This window comes from Pomacea canaliculata, linkage group LG8 (assembly GCF_003073045.1).
Source record: "Pomacea canaliculata isolate SZHN2017 linkage group LG8, ASM307304v1, whole genome shotgun sequence".
NCBI classification, from domain to species: Eukaryota; Metazoa; Mollusca; class Gastropoda; order Architaenioglossa; family Ampullariidae; genus Pomacea; species Pomacea canaliculata.
This window is the reverse complement of record NC_037597.1, coordinates 28,625,211-28,643,894: the sequence shown is the minus strand read 5'-3', so window position 1 is coordinate 28,643,894 and position 18,684 is coordinate 28,625,211. Positions and strand designations below refer to the sequence as shown.

The 18,684-nt window shown below is 48.8% G+C and overlaps 1 protein-coding gene across 1 annotated transcript in view; it reads left to right on the top strand.

The window, feature by feature from the left end:
* Positions 1–10,741: 10,741 nt before the first annotated feature.
* Positions 10,742–18,684, top strand: part of LOC112570948 — a 52,815-nt gene continuing 44,872 nt past the window's right edge. Inside the window, exon 1 of the mRNA XM_025249700.1 lies at positions 10,742–11,203. The gene's annotated coding sequence lies outside the window, so the exon portion shown is untranslated. The remainder of the gene's footprint in view (positions 11,204–18,684) is intronic.

Genomic DNA, 18,684 nt, shown 5'->3' with positions numbered 1-18,684 from the left:
ATAGAGATGCGAGATGTAAGGAGGATCTTAGTCTCAGTTTTTTTTCTTCTCAACAACTTCCGGCAGAAGACAGGGCCGGGCGAAATGAGACTTCCTGCAGCAGAAGCCATTCGACTTCCCTTCTTGTGGCTGCAACTGTTTTTACCACGTGACGTCCATCAAGCAAAGTAACCCTTCAAGTCGCTACACAAGGTGAAGAGCTTTGTTTACTTCACCTTGCTGTCATGTCGTGTCATGTCACGTAATGTCATGTCATGTCATGTCCGTGTTAGCTGACACTTCGGACCTCGCCTTCCTTTATAACTAGTCTTAGTGTCTCACGGCGTGAGTGACTGTATGTTGTTAGTGACCGTATGTGGTGAGTGAGTGACTACCTGTTGTGAGTGAGTACTCTATGTTGTGAGTGTCTGACCGTGTGAGTGACCACATGCTGTGACTGTATGTTGTTAGTGACGTATGTGGTGAGTCCTCTATGTGGTGAGTGAGTGACTGATCACAAAACCTTGTTTGACAACGAGACCAGTGACGTTAAGGTTCGATTTGCAGATGACTTGACATCCGTTGACTTCTCTCTGTCATTGATGTTATCAGTTTCGACTTCACAGTGACTTCACGTGCTTCAAAAATACTTTGTGTGCATCAACCTGTGACTTGACCTTTAACCTGACAGTGACTTGACACTAACTTGATCTCCTTTCCCCCAACAACTTCTGTCACTATGACAATGTGACAATGTGATGTGACGTAACGCTGTACGCGGCGTGCAATGTCAGGCAACTTTCTGGTAGTACGTCACGTTTTTCTTGTACTGAGGCTCCTGGTGTCGTGAAGAGCGTTACATCACGGACGTGTGTAGGTGGACGGCTGTCTGTCTGCCGAGACCAACGCTAAGCCGCTTGCCCAATTCTGCACTGTTAGTCTCGGCGAGCCTACACAGAGAATGTGACTAAACCGGAAGCTTGGTCGTCTCATTCCTCGTGTTAGCAGCTAACAGCAAAGAAAATCGTCTGCCAGCCGCCAGTCCTACAGGTTAGTGTGACGTGGTGTCCGCGGTCACTTTGTGTGTCACGCAGCCATTGGCCACCTTCTCCTCCACAAGTCGGTCACGTCATGTCCGCCTGACTGACCTCCTGTGCACTGCAATCATTTGTTTCTACACATACACTACTATAAAGTCTACACGTACACTACTGTAAAGTCTACTAAACTGTCTACAGATACACTACTAGGATATCTACTACGATGTCTACTGGTACACTACTGTAATGTCTACTGATACACTACCATAATGTCTACTAAACTGGCTACTGGTACACTACTGCAATGTCTACTAAACTGTCTACAGATACACTACTGTAATGTCTACAGATACACTACTGTAATGTCTACACATACACTACCATAATGTCTACTAAACTGGCTACACATACACTACTGCAATGTCTACTGGTACACAAGACAAGACAAGTCTATTATTAATCCACAGCGGAAATACATTTGTCAACACTACTGCAATGTCTACTAAACTGTCTACACGTACACTACTGTAATGTCTACTGATACACTACCATAATGTCTACTAAACTGGCTACTGGTACACTACTGCAATGTCTACTAAACTGTCTACAGATACACTACTGTAATGTCTACAGATACACTACTGTAATGTCTACACATACACTACCATAATGTCTACTAAACTGGCTACACATACACTACTGCAATGTCTACTGGTACACAAGACAAGACAAGTCTATTATTAATCCACAGCGGAAATACATTTGTCAACACTACTGCAATGTCTACTAAACTGTCTACACGTACACTACTGTAATGTCTACACATACACTTCTGTAATGTCTACTACTGTACACTGCTGTAATCTACTAAACTGGCTACACATACACTACTGTAATGTCTACACATACACTACTAAATGTCTACTAAACTGGCTACACGTACACTACTGTAATGTATACTAAACTGGCTACACGTACACTACTGTAATGTCTACACATACACTACTGTAATGTCTACTGGTACACTGCTGTAATGTCTACTAAACTGGCTACACGTACACTACTGCAATGTCTACTGGTACACTACTGTAATGTCTACTGGTACACTGCTGTAATGTCTACTAAACTGGCTACACGTACACTACTGTAATGTCTACACATACACTACTAAAATGTCTACTAAACTGGCTACACGTACACTACTGTAATGTCTACACATACACTACTGTAATGTCTACTGGTACACTGCTGTAATGTCTACTAAACTGGCTACACGTACACTACTGCAATGTCTACTGGTACACTACTGTAATGTCTACTGGTACACTGCTGTAATGTCTACTAAACTGGCTACACACACTGTTACACTACTGTAAACTGGCTACACGTACACTACTGTAATGTCTACTAAACTGGCTACACATACACTACTGCAATGTCTACTGGTACACTACTGTAATGTCTACTAAACTGGCTACACGTAATGTCTACTGTAATGTCTACTAAACTGGCTACACGTACACTACTGCAATGTCTACTGGTACACTACTGTAATGTCTACACATACACTACTGTAACGTCTACTAAACTGGCTACACGTACACTACTGTAATGTCTACTAAACTGGCTACACATACACTACTGTAATGTCTACTGGTACACTACTGTAATGTCTACACATACAATACTGTAATGTCTACACATACACTACTGTAATGTCTACTAAACTGGCTACACGTACACTACTGTAATGTCTACTAAACTGGCTACACATACACTACTGCAATGTCTACTGGTACACTACTGTAATGTCTACTAAACTGGCTACACATACACTACTGCAATGTCTACTGGTACACTACTGTAATGTCTACTAAACTGGCTACACGTACACTACTGTAATGTCTACACATACACTACTGTAATGTCTACTAAACTGGCTACACGTACACTACTGTAATGTCTACTAAACTGGCTACACATACACTACTGTAATGTCTACTGGTACACTACTGTAATGTCTACACATACACTACTGTAATGGCTACACATACACTACTAAAATGTCTACTAAACTGGCTACACATACACTACTGTAATGTCTACTAAACTGGCTACACGTACACTACTGCAATGTCTACTGGTACACTACTGTAATGTCTACACATACACTACTGTAATGTCTACTAAACTGGCTACACGTACACTACTGTAATGTCTACTAAACTGGCTACACATACACTACTGTAATGTCTACTGGTACACTACTGTAATGTCTACACATACACTACTGTAATGGCTACACATACACTACTAAAATGTCTACTAAACTGGCTACACATACACTACTGTAATGTCTACTAAACTGGCTACACATACACTACTGCAATGTCTACTGGTAATGTCTACTAAACTGGCTACACATACACTACTGCAATGTCTACTAAACTGGACACTACTGTAATGTCTACTAAACTGGCTACACGTACACTACTGCAATGTCTACTGGTACACTACTGTAATGTCTACTAAACTGGCTACACGTAATGTCTACTGTAATGTCTACTAAACTGGCTACACGTACACTACTGCAATGTCTACTGGTACACTACTGTAATGTCTACACATACACTACTGTAATGTCTACTAAACTGGCTACACGTACACTACTGTAATGTCTACTGGTACACTACTGTAATGTCTACACATACACTACTGTAATGTCTACTAAACTGGCTACACGTACACTACTGCAATGTCTACTGGTACACTACTGTAATGTCTACACATACACTACTCTAATGTCTACTAAACTGGCTACACGTACACTACTGTAATGTCTACTAAACTGGCTACACATACACTACTGTAATGTCTACTAAACTGGCTACACGTACACTACTGTAATGTCTACTAAACTGGCTACACGTACACTACTGTAATGTCTACTAAACTGGCTACACATACACTACTGTAATGTCTACTGGTACACTACTATAATGTCTACTAAACTGGCTACACGTACACTACTGTAATTTCTACACATACACTACTGTAATCTCTACTAAACTGGCTACACATACACTACTACAATGTCTACTGATATATTATTCAACTGTTTACTGTTTACTGATAGCTACTCTGTTGTCTACAAAAATACAGTGATACCTCGGTTCTCGAACATAATTCGTTCCGGGAGGACGGTCGAGAACCAAATTGTTCGAGAACCGAAGCAATGAAACCCAAAGGAAATAATGGAAACTGGATTAATTCGTTCCAAGCCCCAGAAAATGCCTATTTACTGGCCTAATTTGTATATAATATGTAGAAAAACATGAGTCTCAACAAGAAATAAGAAATAAAAGTGTATTTATTAAAACAAACAAAAAAAAATACATAAAATGTACTGTACAGTAAATTGTGTTTCATTTACTGTACCTGTACCAAACTTTATGGCAGGAGGGAATGAATGTGGAGGGAGGAGGGAAGGGGGATGGTTATTGTTTTGAAGGGGAGTCCTCTTCAAGTAAAAACAGAGGGTAACTGCTCTTCGGGTGTTTCTGTTCTCTGTATCTTTTGCTGAGGAGAATCAGAATCTTGCTCTGCAGTTGCTTGTCTGATTTCTTTACCGAAGAATTTGTCAATTGTTTGCTGTTTTTTTCTCCTCTGCACTCACACTGATGACGCAAGCAAGGCGCGCTGGGCCGAAATGAACGCCATTCGGCTCAACTCGGCTCAACTCGGCTCATCTCGGACGTTCGGATGTTCGAATTCCAAATATTTGTTCGGATTCCAAGACAAAATTTTCTCGAATTTCCTGGTCGAATACCGATTTGGTCGAAAGTCAAGGCGTTCGAGAACCGAGGTATCACTGTATTTTGTCCGGCATTAGGTTGACGTCATTGTTACACAGCTTGTCCCACTTGGCCACTCTCCCTCCCTCGTTCCCACAATGCAAGGCTGGTAGCAGCAAGCTCCCTGCGTCCCTCCTGTTTGCCAGGAGGACACCAGCCACACATCACGTGAAAAACTCAAGTTTACGAACGCAAAAAGTGTTGGAGCTTGACAGTTGAAATTGGAAATGAACCTGGAGGCTGTGACTGCCAGACAAGTGTCGATATGTCAACATGTCAGTGCCAGCCTCCTGACACCAGTCGCAACACTTGGCGGCGCTCACACCTCCTCCTGCCGTCATTTGTCACTGGCGTCGCACACATACATAAACTCTCTCAAACACACAGTCACACACATATATACACTCTCACACACTCTCACACTCACACACTCACACCTCACGGCCTGTGACAGACATGACACGTCCACCTGTCACCAATTATCCAAACAGCGACACTGAGGCTGCCCGCACTCATACAACAAACACAATCCCAAAACAAAGGAAATGGAAGCTACGAACGTAGACATGAACATTGTGTACTGACATTTTGGTAGCTGGACTGACACTGACACAGTAATCAACGATGTGAGGAGGTCTGTCTGTGAGGTGTCATCGCTTGGGGCGATGTGAGGTCTGTCGGTGAGGTGTCATCGCTTGCGGCGATGTGAGGTCTGTCTGTGAGGTGTCATCGCTTGCGGCGATGTGAGGTCTGTCTGTGAGGTGTCATCGCTTGCGGCGATGTGAGGTCTGTCTGTGAGGTGTCATCGCTTGCGGCGATGTGAGGTCTGTCTGTGAGGTGTCATCGCTTGCGGCGATGGTAGGAGGTCCTGCATGGTACGGATTTCAGTTCTGATCGTTTTATTCCACGCAAAGAGTAATATTCCGTTGTTGTCGAAGTTTTATTTGGATTTAGGGTTGTATGTCTTACAGAGTATTTATAGACTGACATTCATGAAGACAGTGGAATTAATCAGTGAGTACTTTCATTGCCTGGCTTTACACAGACAGGCCCTCACCAAAAGGCTATTTTGTGGCCAGTCAGACTCGATTTAAAATAATTTAGGATGAGTGACTCACGAGACCTGAGTGACAATCGTCGCATCCAGTCAACAAGCAAGAGATGGAGGAGCACTCACTGACCTCGAGTGGTGGAGCAGACGACTGCTGGGAGAAATAAATGTGAGGCCATTTCTCTCGCTGCCAGGACCCGTATGCAGGACTTTACTATTATTGTTAAAACTTGTTGTTTCCTTGCATTCTTTGCTCGGCGGACTTTCTTATCGTCTGCATCGTGTCCCGTGAAATCGCTCCTCCGCCTGTAGAGACCTCCACCGACAGCAGCTCCCACCAAGCTGCTATAGCCTCCCCTTGCAGGTCGCCAGTCCGCTGGTCACGTGACGTCTGACGTGACTAAACAGAGCCTCAGCTGTGTGATGTGTGATGTGTGTGATGTGTGAAGTGTGTGCACACGTGTTTGTTGAAGCTGCTGGTGGCTTGACTGCCGGACACACTACCTCCCGTCGTCAGTGCAAACCTCGCTCTTCATTCATCTTCCATCTTGGTCGCCCATGGCAGCGGGTCGGTGGCGACAAGTGCAGGTGTCCCGACAGTCCCCGCCTCAGAACGAGGTCATAGCTGGTAGAGGGCGCTACTGGACAGAACAGTCTCTAATTGTGGCATTAATTGTATTAATTGCAGGCAGTGCACTCCGCTCAGTGACCCGCCGAGTGTCAGACTGACGTGTAGAAACTTGCTTGATGCCGGCTTCAGGGTTGTCAAGAGACACTCGTGTGACTTCGGTGCCATGAACATCTGGTCTTGTAGACTTCAACACATCGGCTTTTGATGTCTACCTGTCATAGACAGCACAGCAACACCTGGTGTACCTCACCCTCAGTGTCATGCCTGTCCCGGGGGCAGAGCAACTAGCCCGGAGGTACTTTGTGTAGGGATACCGGTGACGTTAATGGTTATATTCCAAAACTAAACTAAATATGATTCTCTGAGAAAAACATGTTTAACATGTTTACACATCTCTCAGGCTGTACACAGCTCGTACAACTACAACACAGCCATTTACACAGGTGCACACACTGACGTCAGTGTACAGTCCTGTTGGCACAGTCAGGGCCTCAACAATATTTCTGACTTATTTGTTACTTTGCTGGAGCCAGAAAGAGAGAGAGAAATAACTACTGTCATATGATGCTGTATGTATTATGGGATGGATCGTGTGTGTGTGTGTGACCACTGTCATATCCACACGAACTCTCTTCTCGTCTACGTGCTTGTCACGTACAAACAAAGATAGGGGGACGTAGATAAAGTCGGAACGTGAGGTTTGAATTTCCATCTTCAGGGGCCACACTTGCACTGCCAGTCGCCCTGTGGGCAGCATCAGCATCCTCAGCCCACCAACTCAGTGTAGCTTGATTACAAAACACCTGGACTCCCAGGGAAGGTGGCGAGGGAGGGAGAAGGAAGAGAAGGGGAGAGAATTCAGACAAGGGGCAGCTGTCACAGACCATTGGCCAAGAGAGCGCGTTGGGAAGTGCAAGTCCTGCAGTGCGCATGGCAGGAAGCCTGGCGCTGACTTCAGCAGGAGGGAGAAAGGGAACAGCTCCTTCTTCCTCTGCTTCCTCCTCCGGCACGAGGCTGCGAGGCTAAGCGAGGGCATGCCGGGATCGATGTGGCGGGAGGTGTTGTGATGGGCGGGTATGTTCTTAACCTGACGGGCTGCCCGCCGACCGCCGCTCAAGTGCTCGCCCATCGATTGCTGCCCCTAATTTCGGGGCTCAAGGGCTTCCGGGGCGGCGCACGTTAAGGCCTTGCGAGTGGCCGTCGAGCAGACTCTCGTGTTCCTCTTTTTATTAACCGTCTGGGGGCCACCCCGTCATGTCCTTCGAGTCCACTTCCTCTTTTGAAAACTAGTGGAGTGAGTAGTGCGCAGCAAAACGCCTGTTTGATGTACTGCTCTGCTTGTACTGCTATGTTCTGTCGTGTCGTGTCCTCTTTACGGAATGTCCCACTCCTGCCCTCAGCCCCACCTCGGTTGTTGCCAGCTAGCAACGGACTTTTTGTAAGCCTAACCTGGGTACATTTGGTGCTGGTTAACAAACAGGCTTGTCCACCCGAGAACATCCGTTGTGCGTTCTGTGATGCATGTGCCCTGCTTCTGAGCTGGTAACAGCTGGGAGTGCGACACAGGTAACCCTTCAGCAGGTGAGAGCGAGTCAAGGGCTGCAGCCACACGTCACACGGCATTGACCACGTCCTGTCCTGTCTCAAGCCTGATGGCTGTCCTGTAACCCACTTTGTCTGGAGTCTGGTGAGTCTCAGACACACACCGACCTGACCTCAAACTTTTGTCACAGCCCTGTGTGACACTCGTGAGGTCCGCAGTCGGTGGCGGGTGTGTTACAATATGTTACATCTTGCATGTTACATCTTACATGTTACATCTTGCAACGGCCAAGGGCTGTAAACTGCAAAGTCATTGAACAGCTGTGACAATTATCTAAATGTCTTTACGCGCTCAGTCTTTTATTCTTTTAATTTTGTTTCTCATGACTGAACCTCGTGACTTGACCTGACCTCGTGACAGTACTTGACCACGTGACTTAACGGCCGCCAGTAAGAGTTTGAAGAGCAGCCAGTACCTGGCGGGGCCGCCTGACGTTCAGCAGACATCGGCATTGTGACGAGGAACTGTACAGTCATCTGCCACGTCTTATGTTGTGTCTAGTCATCTGCCGCGTCCATGTCCACTTATCTGACCTCCCAGGCAGACACCTACCGTGTCCACCACGCTGCTGCAAGACGACGACGACGACGACAACGATGATGATGACGTCATGGCGCTCGTTGGACGCTGTCACGTGAGATGTCATCAACGCTTAATTACCCATTACTCATTACGAGCTGCTGTCCCAAGTACCGCCTCCAGTCCAGTCTGGCGGCCCGCCCTCCACTCGCCGCTACTCGCGATGTCCATCGTCATCTGCTGCCACTCCAGCCACAGTTGACGACGACAACAATGTCCAAGAAAGATCAAAGAAAGTGATTTTTGGTTTAAGAGGAGTGTTCCTGCCGCTCGTCTACATGTCGTCGGCAGGCAAGATGAGACCGTCTCGTTTTTCAGAAACTTTAATTATGTTTTTATGTTTACCTCGATGATTATAATCTGTACATCGCTGCTGAAAAAACGTTCACAAGATTTCTCACGTTGCTGCGAGATGTTTTGTCACGTGATCAGAAAACTCGCGAGAACAAAGCGAATCCATATTCGACTTCTAGTCAACATCAATATATCTGAAACGTTTTTGTCGTCTGCGCTCGATAAAGATGAAGATCCAAGGAAACTTTGTAACAGAGTTTTTAAATCAGTACTGAACAGAAGAAAGCAAACTGATCATAATTACTTTCGAAATTAAAAAAACTGGTAAAAGTCAATGTCAGCAGAAGCACCAACACTACTCACGCTTCACAGGACAAGTCTTTTAACTTACTGACATTTACTAACATCTGTCAGCAGCGCCCCCTATACCGGGTGGAGCGGCGGGTCCCCCATGTAAGGTAGGGGAGGTCAGAGAGCGGGTGGCGCTGTAATGGTCTCACCACTGTGAACACGTAGCACGTGCACCTCGCTGCACTGACCTCTGGTGGCCAGGGTCACTCTCGGCTCCTCTAGATGAGATTCTTGTGTTAGAGACGAGGCTGACTTTAGAGCTGATGATAACTAATTACTAATCAACATTTTATAGAAATTATTGTTTTAAATTGTACTTTGATGTGACCTTCCACCCGCACGTAGCGCCCCCACCACAACACACCTGTGCTAGTGACGTACAGTTGTCACGTTGTCCGACTACAGGCTGACCCAACCAGGCACGTCACAGCTCACACCAATGAACCTGTGTTACATCATGTTCTAGTGTTGAAGATACAGTCTAGTGCTCAGCTACGTTACAGTGTTCACCTCAGTGACATCTGTAGCCTTGTCAGCGAGCGAACCTCGTCAACACCGTGTTGTGTCATCGTCAATCGTCATCACTGTCTGCACAGAGCTGTGACCACTGCCACTGCCACGTTCGCCATGTCATGTCAGCCAGGGATACAAGCGGCTGGAGACAGACACATGCCAGGAGACCAGTGGGCAGCAGATGACAGGGCTTGTGGTGTCATGTCACCTACTGGGTCTGACACCCGCTTGTCCCACTGTAACTATTTACAGAGTCACAGAGACACAGGCTGTGGCTGTCAGTCCCACTGTAAGTGTTTACACACACACTGTGACAGTAACTATCGGTCCCACTGTAAGTGTTTACACACTGTGACTGTGACTATCAGTCTCACTATTTACACACACACTGTGACTGTGACTGTCAGTCCCACTGTAACTATTTACACACACTGTGACTGTGACCATCAGTCCACTTTATTGCCACTAACTGTGGACTGTGTGGACTGTCAGACTATTTACAGTCCAGTTGCGGTCTGTTACAACCTAAGGGGCGTGAGTTCGAATACCAGGGGCTCACACACACACACGGTACCTCCCTTCCCCACGGGCTTGGCGGAGTGCTCGGCCTTTGATTGGCGCTCCCCGCCCGATGAAATGCACGCCGTGAGGGTCAGAGGTCAGGCGTGGTGGAGACTTGGAGCCTTCAGGCTCAGCAGCTGTTTGCTTCGCATGTGGGCTGACGTCACTGGATGCTGGGCTCGCTGAGGTATGATGGTGAGCCTCCGACACTTGGGAGGGGGGTGGGGAGACGGCAGGGGTGGGTCCGCTGCCCATTCAAGCGCCGCCAAACTGTGATGAGGACAGTCGTCTGCCACTCTCTCCTCCTCTCGCTCCCTCCCCCTCGGACATGCGCACATCCACTCCTGCTGCGTGCGCACGAGCGTGGGATCGCCGTCAGCACGTGCTGCGTGTGATAAAGGCCAGCTCGCGGTGTGCGTGCGCCGGGGGCCCGCGGTTATCGCTCCTTTCCCTGTGACGTCAGCTAGCGAGGCGCACGCGCGCGCGCGCGGCACACGACTTTTGATGGGCGCCGACAGGACTTTGAAAGTTTGGAGCCGCCGGCAGCATCCGCTGACAGGTAGCCGCTGCAGCGCCGGCCACAGACAAGCTCGTGATGACCAGCACTACGCACTACGCCACACCACGTTGCCATGGAGATGTTTACTAAGTCACCGGCCAGGTACTGAGAGACTAGGGTAGGACGCGCTGTGAAACGGGTGGCTGAGTGGAGAAGGCAGCTCGTCAGGTGGCAGCACTGCTGGCAAGGTAAGTGTGCTTCACGTTCTCCGCATGACGTCTGCGCTGTACAGTGCGTGTGTGCGTGTGTGCGTGAGAGAGCGAGAGTAGAAATTCAGGTGTACACATACATCTTTGCACCTGGTGGCAGGAAGAGATGTCTCGCGTGATCACGAGTTATACCTGGCACCAAAAGAAACGATATCCCTAAACAGTGACGAACTGTTCTAACGCACGTCACAGCGTGCTGTTTCGTGTTACATCACACACGAGGTTCATTCAAACTCCTGTGACGTGCCTGTTGCGATCATAGCGTTGAGCGTTGGTCCCGTGTGTAGGCAGATCATCGCAGCTGTTGTGTTTTCATCCGGTACCGGCGCGCACAGACGTCTTGTGACGTGTGGTCACGTGACCTTTCTGTTGATGGCGGCTTACTTTGGGTTTAAAAAGCTTCCTAATGAACTCGAGGATTTCCTGTACAAGTGGCGTCGGGCGTCAGTTGATGTTTGCACTTGTGTTGAGTCTGCCAGATCTCAAAGTCCCATCAGCCTCTCTGGCCCCTGGCAGCTGCACGCGCTAGACGCCGCTTGAAAGGACGGCCATGTTTTCTGCTGCAAGTGTTCAGCTGGTCTTACCTGCCATGTACCTCCCATCAAACCCTCCCCCCCCCTCCACTCCTTTCTGCACTTTTTTCCCGCTTTACGACATAGTACTTGCTTGACGTTTCCTCCGAGGGCTCTGCGCACCCCCTGTGACGTCACACGATCACGTGATACTCGCCGATTAACTTGTCAGCGAGGCTCGGGGCTGTAGGGGATCTGCTCCCCATCCCCCCGGTGCGTTGGGGTAAAGGGAGCTGCATAATGACAAACACCAGTCAGCTGTGCGGGGGTGTTGTTCATCTTTAGTGCCGACAGATAGCGCTGCAAGCTTTTTATCAGGAGGCTGGTGAGAGACAATCAGTACCAGACATTCAAAGAAGGTGCGCGCGCATGTTGCTGTTATTTCCTTCCTGTTTGCCGGTGTCATCTCAGGTTTTTTTTATCTTGACTCATTCTTTCCCTTCCCTCCCCAACTCCCGTCTGCCTGCTTTTATGTTTGTCTCTCGCGGTTTCCCAGCAATGAGATAAGGTTTGTCTATTTTCCCCCGTTTGCCTGTTTCTCGCGCAGGGTTCCCATCATGCAACGCTCGACACGCGGGTCGCGAGGCGTTTGTCTGCTAATCACTGTCCATCAACCTTAACCGGGGTAATCATTGTCATGGGAAATGACACAGCAACTGTGTGTCACCAGGGTGGAGATGAGCACGGCGTGGCGCTTGTAGCACGTGACATAAGCGAGCACTTCAGCAGGCCGCTAACACAATTGTCACGTCACCAGATACACCAGCAGCGGTGTAATCAGCCCCTGGGGCTCCGCTGGCCGCGTCAGCAACTGGGGTTACGTCGCACATCAGGTTAGCGCTAAAAGCACGTGACGTCACGCGGTTTCAGCTAACCGCTGGGCAGACTCTGGCAGCGAGAGTTTGGGACGGCAGCGCCATGTCACTAGAGCGGCAAGCACCGGATGTGACCCATGACCTAGAGCTGAGTGGTGAATGAAGAGCTCCATGCCGACAGGGACTGCTGTCTGTTGGACGGTGTCACGTGGCATCACTACATCACTGATCATGACACGTTATGTCACGACAAGGGGGGATTGGTGTTTTACGCCGTGTCAGCAACTGAGGCTATATCACGGCAAGGCAGTCAGCCCTATAAACAGATGCCACGTGCAGAGAAAGAACAGCGTGCCCGAGACGAGAAATGAACTCTGGGCAGCCAACCTTCACTGTATTGGTGACAGGCGCTAACCGTTGCGCCACCGGACCGCTCACGACAAGAGCCAGGACAGTTGAGAGAACATTTACAACAAATTACGCAATATACCTATATCCATCTTACACAAATATGATCGTAAACATAAACAAGTAAATAAAACAAGTTGTTTACAAAAAACGATGGCAACGTGTGAGTATAAATTTGAGCGAACGACAAACGACAGCAGCATTCTTTGCATTGACTTCTTTGTTATTGTTTGTTCCTCTTGTGAGATGAACGCACGTGATCTGGAGACATTGTCACAACTCCATGTCACCGGTGAACAGCTGTTCATGTTGTGTTTGTATCGTGTGAACTTTGAATTTCACCAACAACAGCCAGGAAATCTCAGGAGAACAAGCGGGGTAACTACGGGGTGCAGGGGGCTGACGGACTGTCATGACAGTTAAGTGGACATTGAAAGAGCAAACTAGCCGCTGGTGGTCGTGACATGCGTGTGACGTTGTGACGCGAACGTCACGGTAATTAGTAATGAGTAGTAACGCACTGTCAGATACCGGTGACGTTACAGCTCCTTGTATCGACCGGCGGCACTTCCTCACCACCACCACCACTCCTCCAAGGATTTCTCCGCCACCCCCTTCACAGTCCTCCCCACCCTCCCGTGCAGACGACAATTTCTGATCTGCCAGGCGGAAGTTAAATTGCGCGCTGTATCGACTGCACGTGCGGGGGCAGCACCACGCGCTTCTCTTCACTCGCACAGCCACCCGCTTCTGGGCTGCTCACTTGTGTGGGCACCCCACCCCACTACCCTACCACCCCCACCGCCACACCACCCCACCACCACCCCACGCCACCCCCCTCAACACCACCACCACTGCCCCCACACATCCGACGCCGAAAACGCGAATCTGACGAAACGTCTCTGTCGTCGTCTTGTAGGCTGAGCTTCCGTTCACATCTTGTGGAATTTGTTTGAGGTGAGGGGGGCTAGGAGACAGAATGGGTGTTGGAGCGTCTTCCTGTCTGACAGTAGGAGCAGACATCACGTCATCCTGTCTGACAGTAGGAGCAGACATCACGTCATCCTGTCTGACAGTAGGAGCAGACATCACGTCTTCCTGTCTGACAGTAGGAGCAGACATCACGTCTTCCTGTCTGACAGTAGGAGCAGACATCACGTCTTCCTGTCTGACAGCAGGAGCAGACATCACGTCTTCCTGTCTGACAGTAGGAGCAGACATCACGTCTTCCTGTCTGACAGTAGGAGCAGACATCACGTCATCCTGTCTGACAGTAGGAGCAGACATCACGTCATCCTGTCTGACAGCAGGAGCAGACATCACGTCTAACCCAACACCGAGTTTTGTCATGCACGTCACAAGGGGCCGCTAACAAAGCGCCAGGTGACAGAAACCACAGGTGACGGGTGTCGTTGATGTCAAGAACCTCATCCACTGAGAGGTCGTCACACGACTCGTCGTTGTTTGTTGTTGTTGTTATAACGAGGTGACTGCTACAAGCCGCCAGCTGTGATTATTACCGTTGTCATTGCCGTACTGCCGGCCCCAGGCTCTGTCCGTCAGCTGGAGGACCTCTCACGTGCTGTTGGCCTACGTCACCGCTAACGTCCCTCCCTTGACTGGCACTCATCGTCCTCCTCTCCCCTGAAGTCTCTCTTCACCACTCTCTCTTCTCTCAATGTGGAAATAAAGATCTTGCCGTGGGCTAGACAGGACTGTGACACACACCCAGAGGCTTAGTGGCTGCATGCAGTGTCAGGACATTGACAGTGACACGGAGGCTTAGTGACAGCATGCAGTGTCAGGACATTGACAGTGACACGGAGGCTTAGTGACTGCATGCAGTGTCACGACATTGACAGTAACACGGAGGCTTAGTGACTGCATGCAGTGTCACGACATTGACAGTGACACGGCTTAGTGACTGCATGCAGTGTCACGACATTGACAGTGACACGGAGGCTTAGTGACTGCATGCAGTGTCACGACATTGACAGTAACACGGAGGCTTAGTGACTGCATGCAGTGTCACGACATTGACAGTGACACGGAGGCTTAGTGACTGCATGCAGTGTCACGACATTGACAGTAACACGGAGGCTTAGTGACTGCATGCAGTGTCACGACATTGACAGTGACACGGAGGCTTAGTGACTGCATGCAGTGTCACGACATTGACAGTGACACGGAGTGACTGCATGCAGTGTCAGTAGCCAGGAACCACAAGGAACCAGCAGCCGCCAGTAGCCGGGTTCACGAGGGTCAGTGACTACAAACTCACCTGCCGTCAGTTACTGGACCTACAACAAGTGACATGACAAACGGCAACTGACGGTGAAGGAGACAGGTGTGGTGTGTTGTTCACCTGCCACCTACACTCCGTGAACTCCTTACATCCTGCTTCCTCTACTTCCAGCAGTCGTGAAACATTTATCTTCTAGACTAGACACGTTTGTCTTGTACATTGACACGTTTATCTTTCACACTAGACACGTTTATATTGTAGACTAAACACGTTTATCTTGTACAGTAGACACAACATATATCTGAATACTAGACTCATGCATCGCAACACTAAAATGCAGCTGACCACTAGACTGTATCTGTAACACACATTACACGCTCATCTCACACACAACACATTACAAGCTGATCTCACAAACACAACACACATTACAAGCTCATCTCACACACACAACACACATTACAAGCTCATCTCACCGAAGGTATATGACATGGTAGAGCTACGCTAGTCTGTTGATGAGTAGAGATGTTTACATAATTCTGCAGTTGTCATACATCGCGATATGTTTGTCATTGTCAGTGCTACAGGCAGAGTGTGATGACGTGGTCACATGACTGAAGACGTTGACACTTTGCTGACACGTGAGGTGAGGTGTTCACGTGGTCAGTTGTAGCTCTGTGCCGCTGTCAGAGCTGATGTGTCACATCGTATAATCCGGGTCCTGATCCCAGTCCTGCTATCGTGACTCGTGGGGTGGGTGAGACAGAGATGGTCTTGTTACGGGGCTAGCACGTGGTGTCACGTTGCTGGCGGTGCTAAATCATCACGTGAGCCCTGCGCACGTCGCAACCCGAGCCGGATGCCAGACGACTGGTGGCCAACAAACATCAGAAAGAAACTTTATTTATAACCGCCTTCCTCCTTCCTGTCGTTTTTCCCTAGCAACCCGATCTCACACACACGAGAAAACGTTAGCGTCTCACTCTTTAGCTCGCGTCGCCATCTTACTTCCGCTGAGACTACAAACCCTCAACAAGTCCATCTTCTGGGCGGAGGCCAGTTGTTGTGGTCGTCGTTTGCGTACAGTTTGACACCTCTTGTGTCTTGTGTCTTGTCTCTTGTCTCTTGTGTCTTGTCTCTTGTGTCTTGTGTCTTTCTCTTGTCTCTTGTGTCTTGTGTGTTCTTCTCTTGTGTCTGTCTCTTGTGTCTTGTGTCTTCTCTTGTGTCTTGTCTCTTGTGTCTTCTCTTGTGTCTTGTCTCTTGTGTCTTGTGTCTTGTCTCTGCTCTTGTGTCTTGTCTCTTGTGTCTTGTGTCTTGTCTCTTGTGTCTTATCGCTTGTAGCCTATCTCTTGTGTCTTGTCTCCTGTACCGCCCACAGCCCGGAGCTGAGGGACTAGCGAATGGTGTTGCACCATGGGAAGAGTGGAGTAATTGCTTGTTGCTGTAACCGATCCTTGTGTCCACGTGGACATGTTTAGCCTGATTGTTGCTGTTGCTGTGGCAACAGACAAATGATGTTGATTGTAGCGACTACAGAAAGAGTTCACTAATATTGCGGGGACGACTCGCTAGCGGCAAGTTTTCTCATGTTTGAATAAATTCAAGCAGAAAAGTTCGAAAGGTCGAGTTCTGATGGAGCTCTCTTCAAGTGACTGTTTTTGCAGGGATTTATGGACGAGATGATCAAATATCTCCATGGCTAACGCCTGGCCCTAGCAGCTTAGCTGACACCCCGTTAGCCACCCGGCTGTGAAATGTATCTTGGGGCTGGGTACACAGTCCACGAAGTTTGATGCTGAGGCCTCGAGTCCATTAAAATGTTTGAGAACTGTTAATGATTACTGGTAGCTTGACTCTGCCCCCACCTCCTAGTTATCTGTTGTAACGACAGTCATCTGAAGTTTGCTCACAGCGTTGCTGGTTACCCCGCCCCCACCCCATTGAGACAGAACGATGGGTGTAGCCAGTGGACGTGTCCCTGTCACTTCGGACACAGTAAAAAGTTACTGCTTTCGGACATTTTCTCTTGTGGCGGTGATAGAGGGAATCTGTATGCGCCCACACAGTTTATCTTGATTCTGAGGGCGAAATTGTGAGGCTGAGACATTTGATCTTGTTACTGAGGACCGCAGAGTGTAGCTGGTAATTTCCAGTGAATTCAGAAAAGCAAGCTGCACTCACTGGTGACGTATAGTTGAGGCTATGGCAGCATTACATCATCGTCTCTAATGCAATGTGGGTTTCCTTTGTCGCGTCTGTCCAGAGGATTCAGGAAAAAAGCAGCGGAGATAACGCATCCCCTTGCGGAAGACCAGTTATCTTCCCCCGCCTCCCATCTGACCGTCCACACCCCACCCCACTACGCCTTGTCGCCACACCAAGTGTTGCTGGTGACGTGTTACAGTGACGCGTTGTCAGTGACGTGTGGCCAGTGACGTGTTGTCAGTGACGCCAACATTCTGGGGCTTCACGAGGATTTCATCCTTCCATCTTTTGTCGACGGCTTTCAGCAGATCGATAAATGCGAGGAGGGTCAGGGAGGAAGTTGATAAGCGACCTCTGCTCCGTGATGTGAGTGAGTTTTCTGGTCCTGCTGCTCCATGGCTGGCGAGTCAAGGCGAGGGGGACCGGGGCTGGCATCTGATTGTGCGACAAGGCCCTCCACTGACTGACAAAACGTGGCAAGTCGGCCCTCTCTTGATGAATGGTAGCTTTCCCTCTTTAATCTCGCCATCTTTCTTTCTTCTGACATCGTGCAACTTGACGTAAGCTCCCCTGGGGATGAACATTTGATTTCAACTGCACTCATATTAGTGTTTGCTGTTCTGCTTTGTCAGTCAGCTGTAGCCTGCCGGTGCCAGCAGTGTGCGGGTGTTTGCATGGCGCAGTGGACGGCCATCAGTGTAGGGAGGGACACAGGTCTCAGGTCTGTGGTTGGACTTGTCGGACTTGTTGTTCACAGTTCTGCTGGTCCATCCTCCTTGTGGACCTCACCACAGCTGCGCTGAGCAACTCTGTTTTCGTACCTGTTGTACATCTTGTGAAACCTACAGTAGATGGGACGCCAGTAGACCTCGGGTATCTGCGTCTTTCTTTGAACCGCTGTGTGAGACTGCAACAAGCGTCCATGGAGCGGGTAGAGTGTCCTCTACAGTTCGTGTACTCTACAGCACCGAGCAAGTAGCAGTAACTAGTTGGGGCAGTTAGCACCCTATGCACGCCACAAGATTCTTTTCCTGTCAGAAAAGTCTTCATCTACTGTGTTATCCTTAGAACCCTCCAGTGAGGATTTTCTGTCCTGAGTTCAGATCTCGTCTCGGGCACGCTGTTCTTTCCGTGCACGTGGCATCTGTTTACAGGGCTGGCTGCCTTAGCTGCTGACTGGGGGTAAAGCATGTCCCCTCCTGACACTCCCACAAA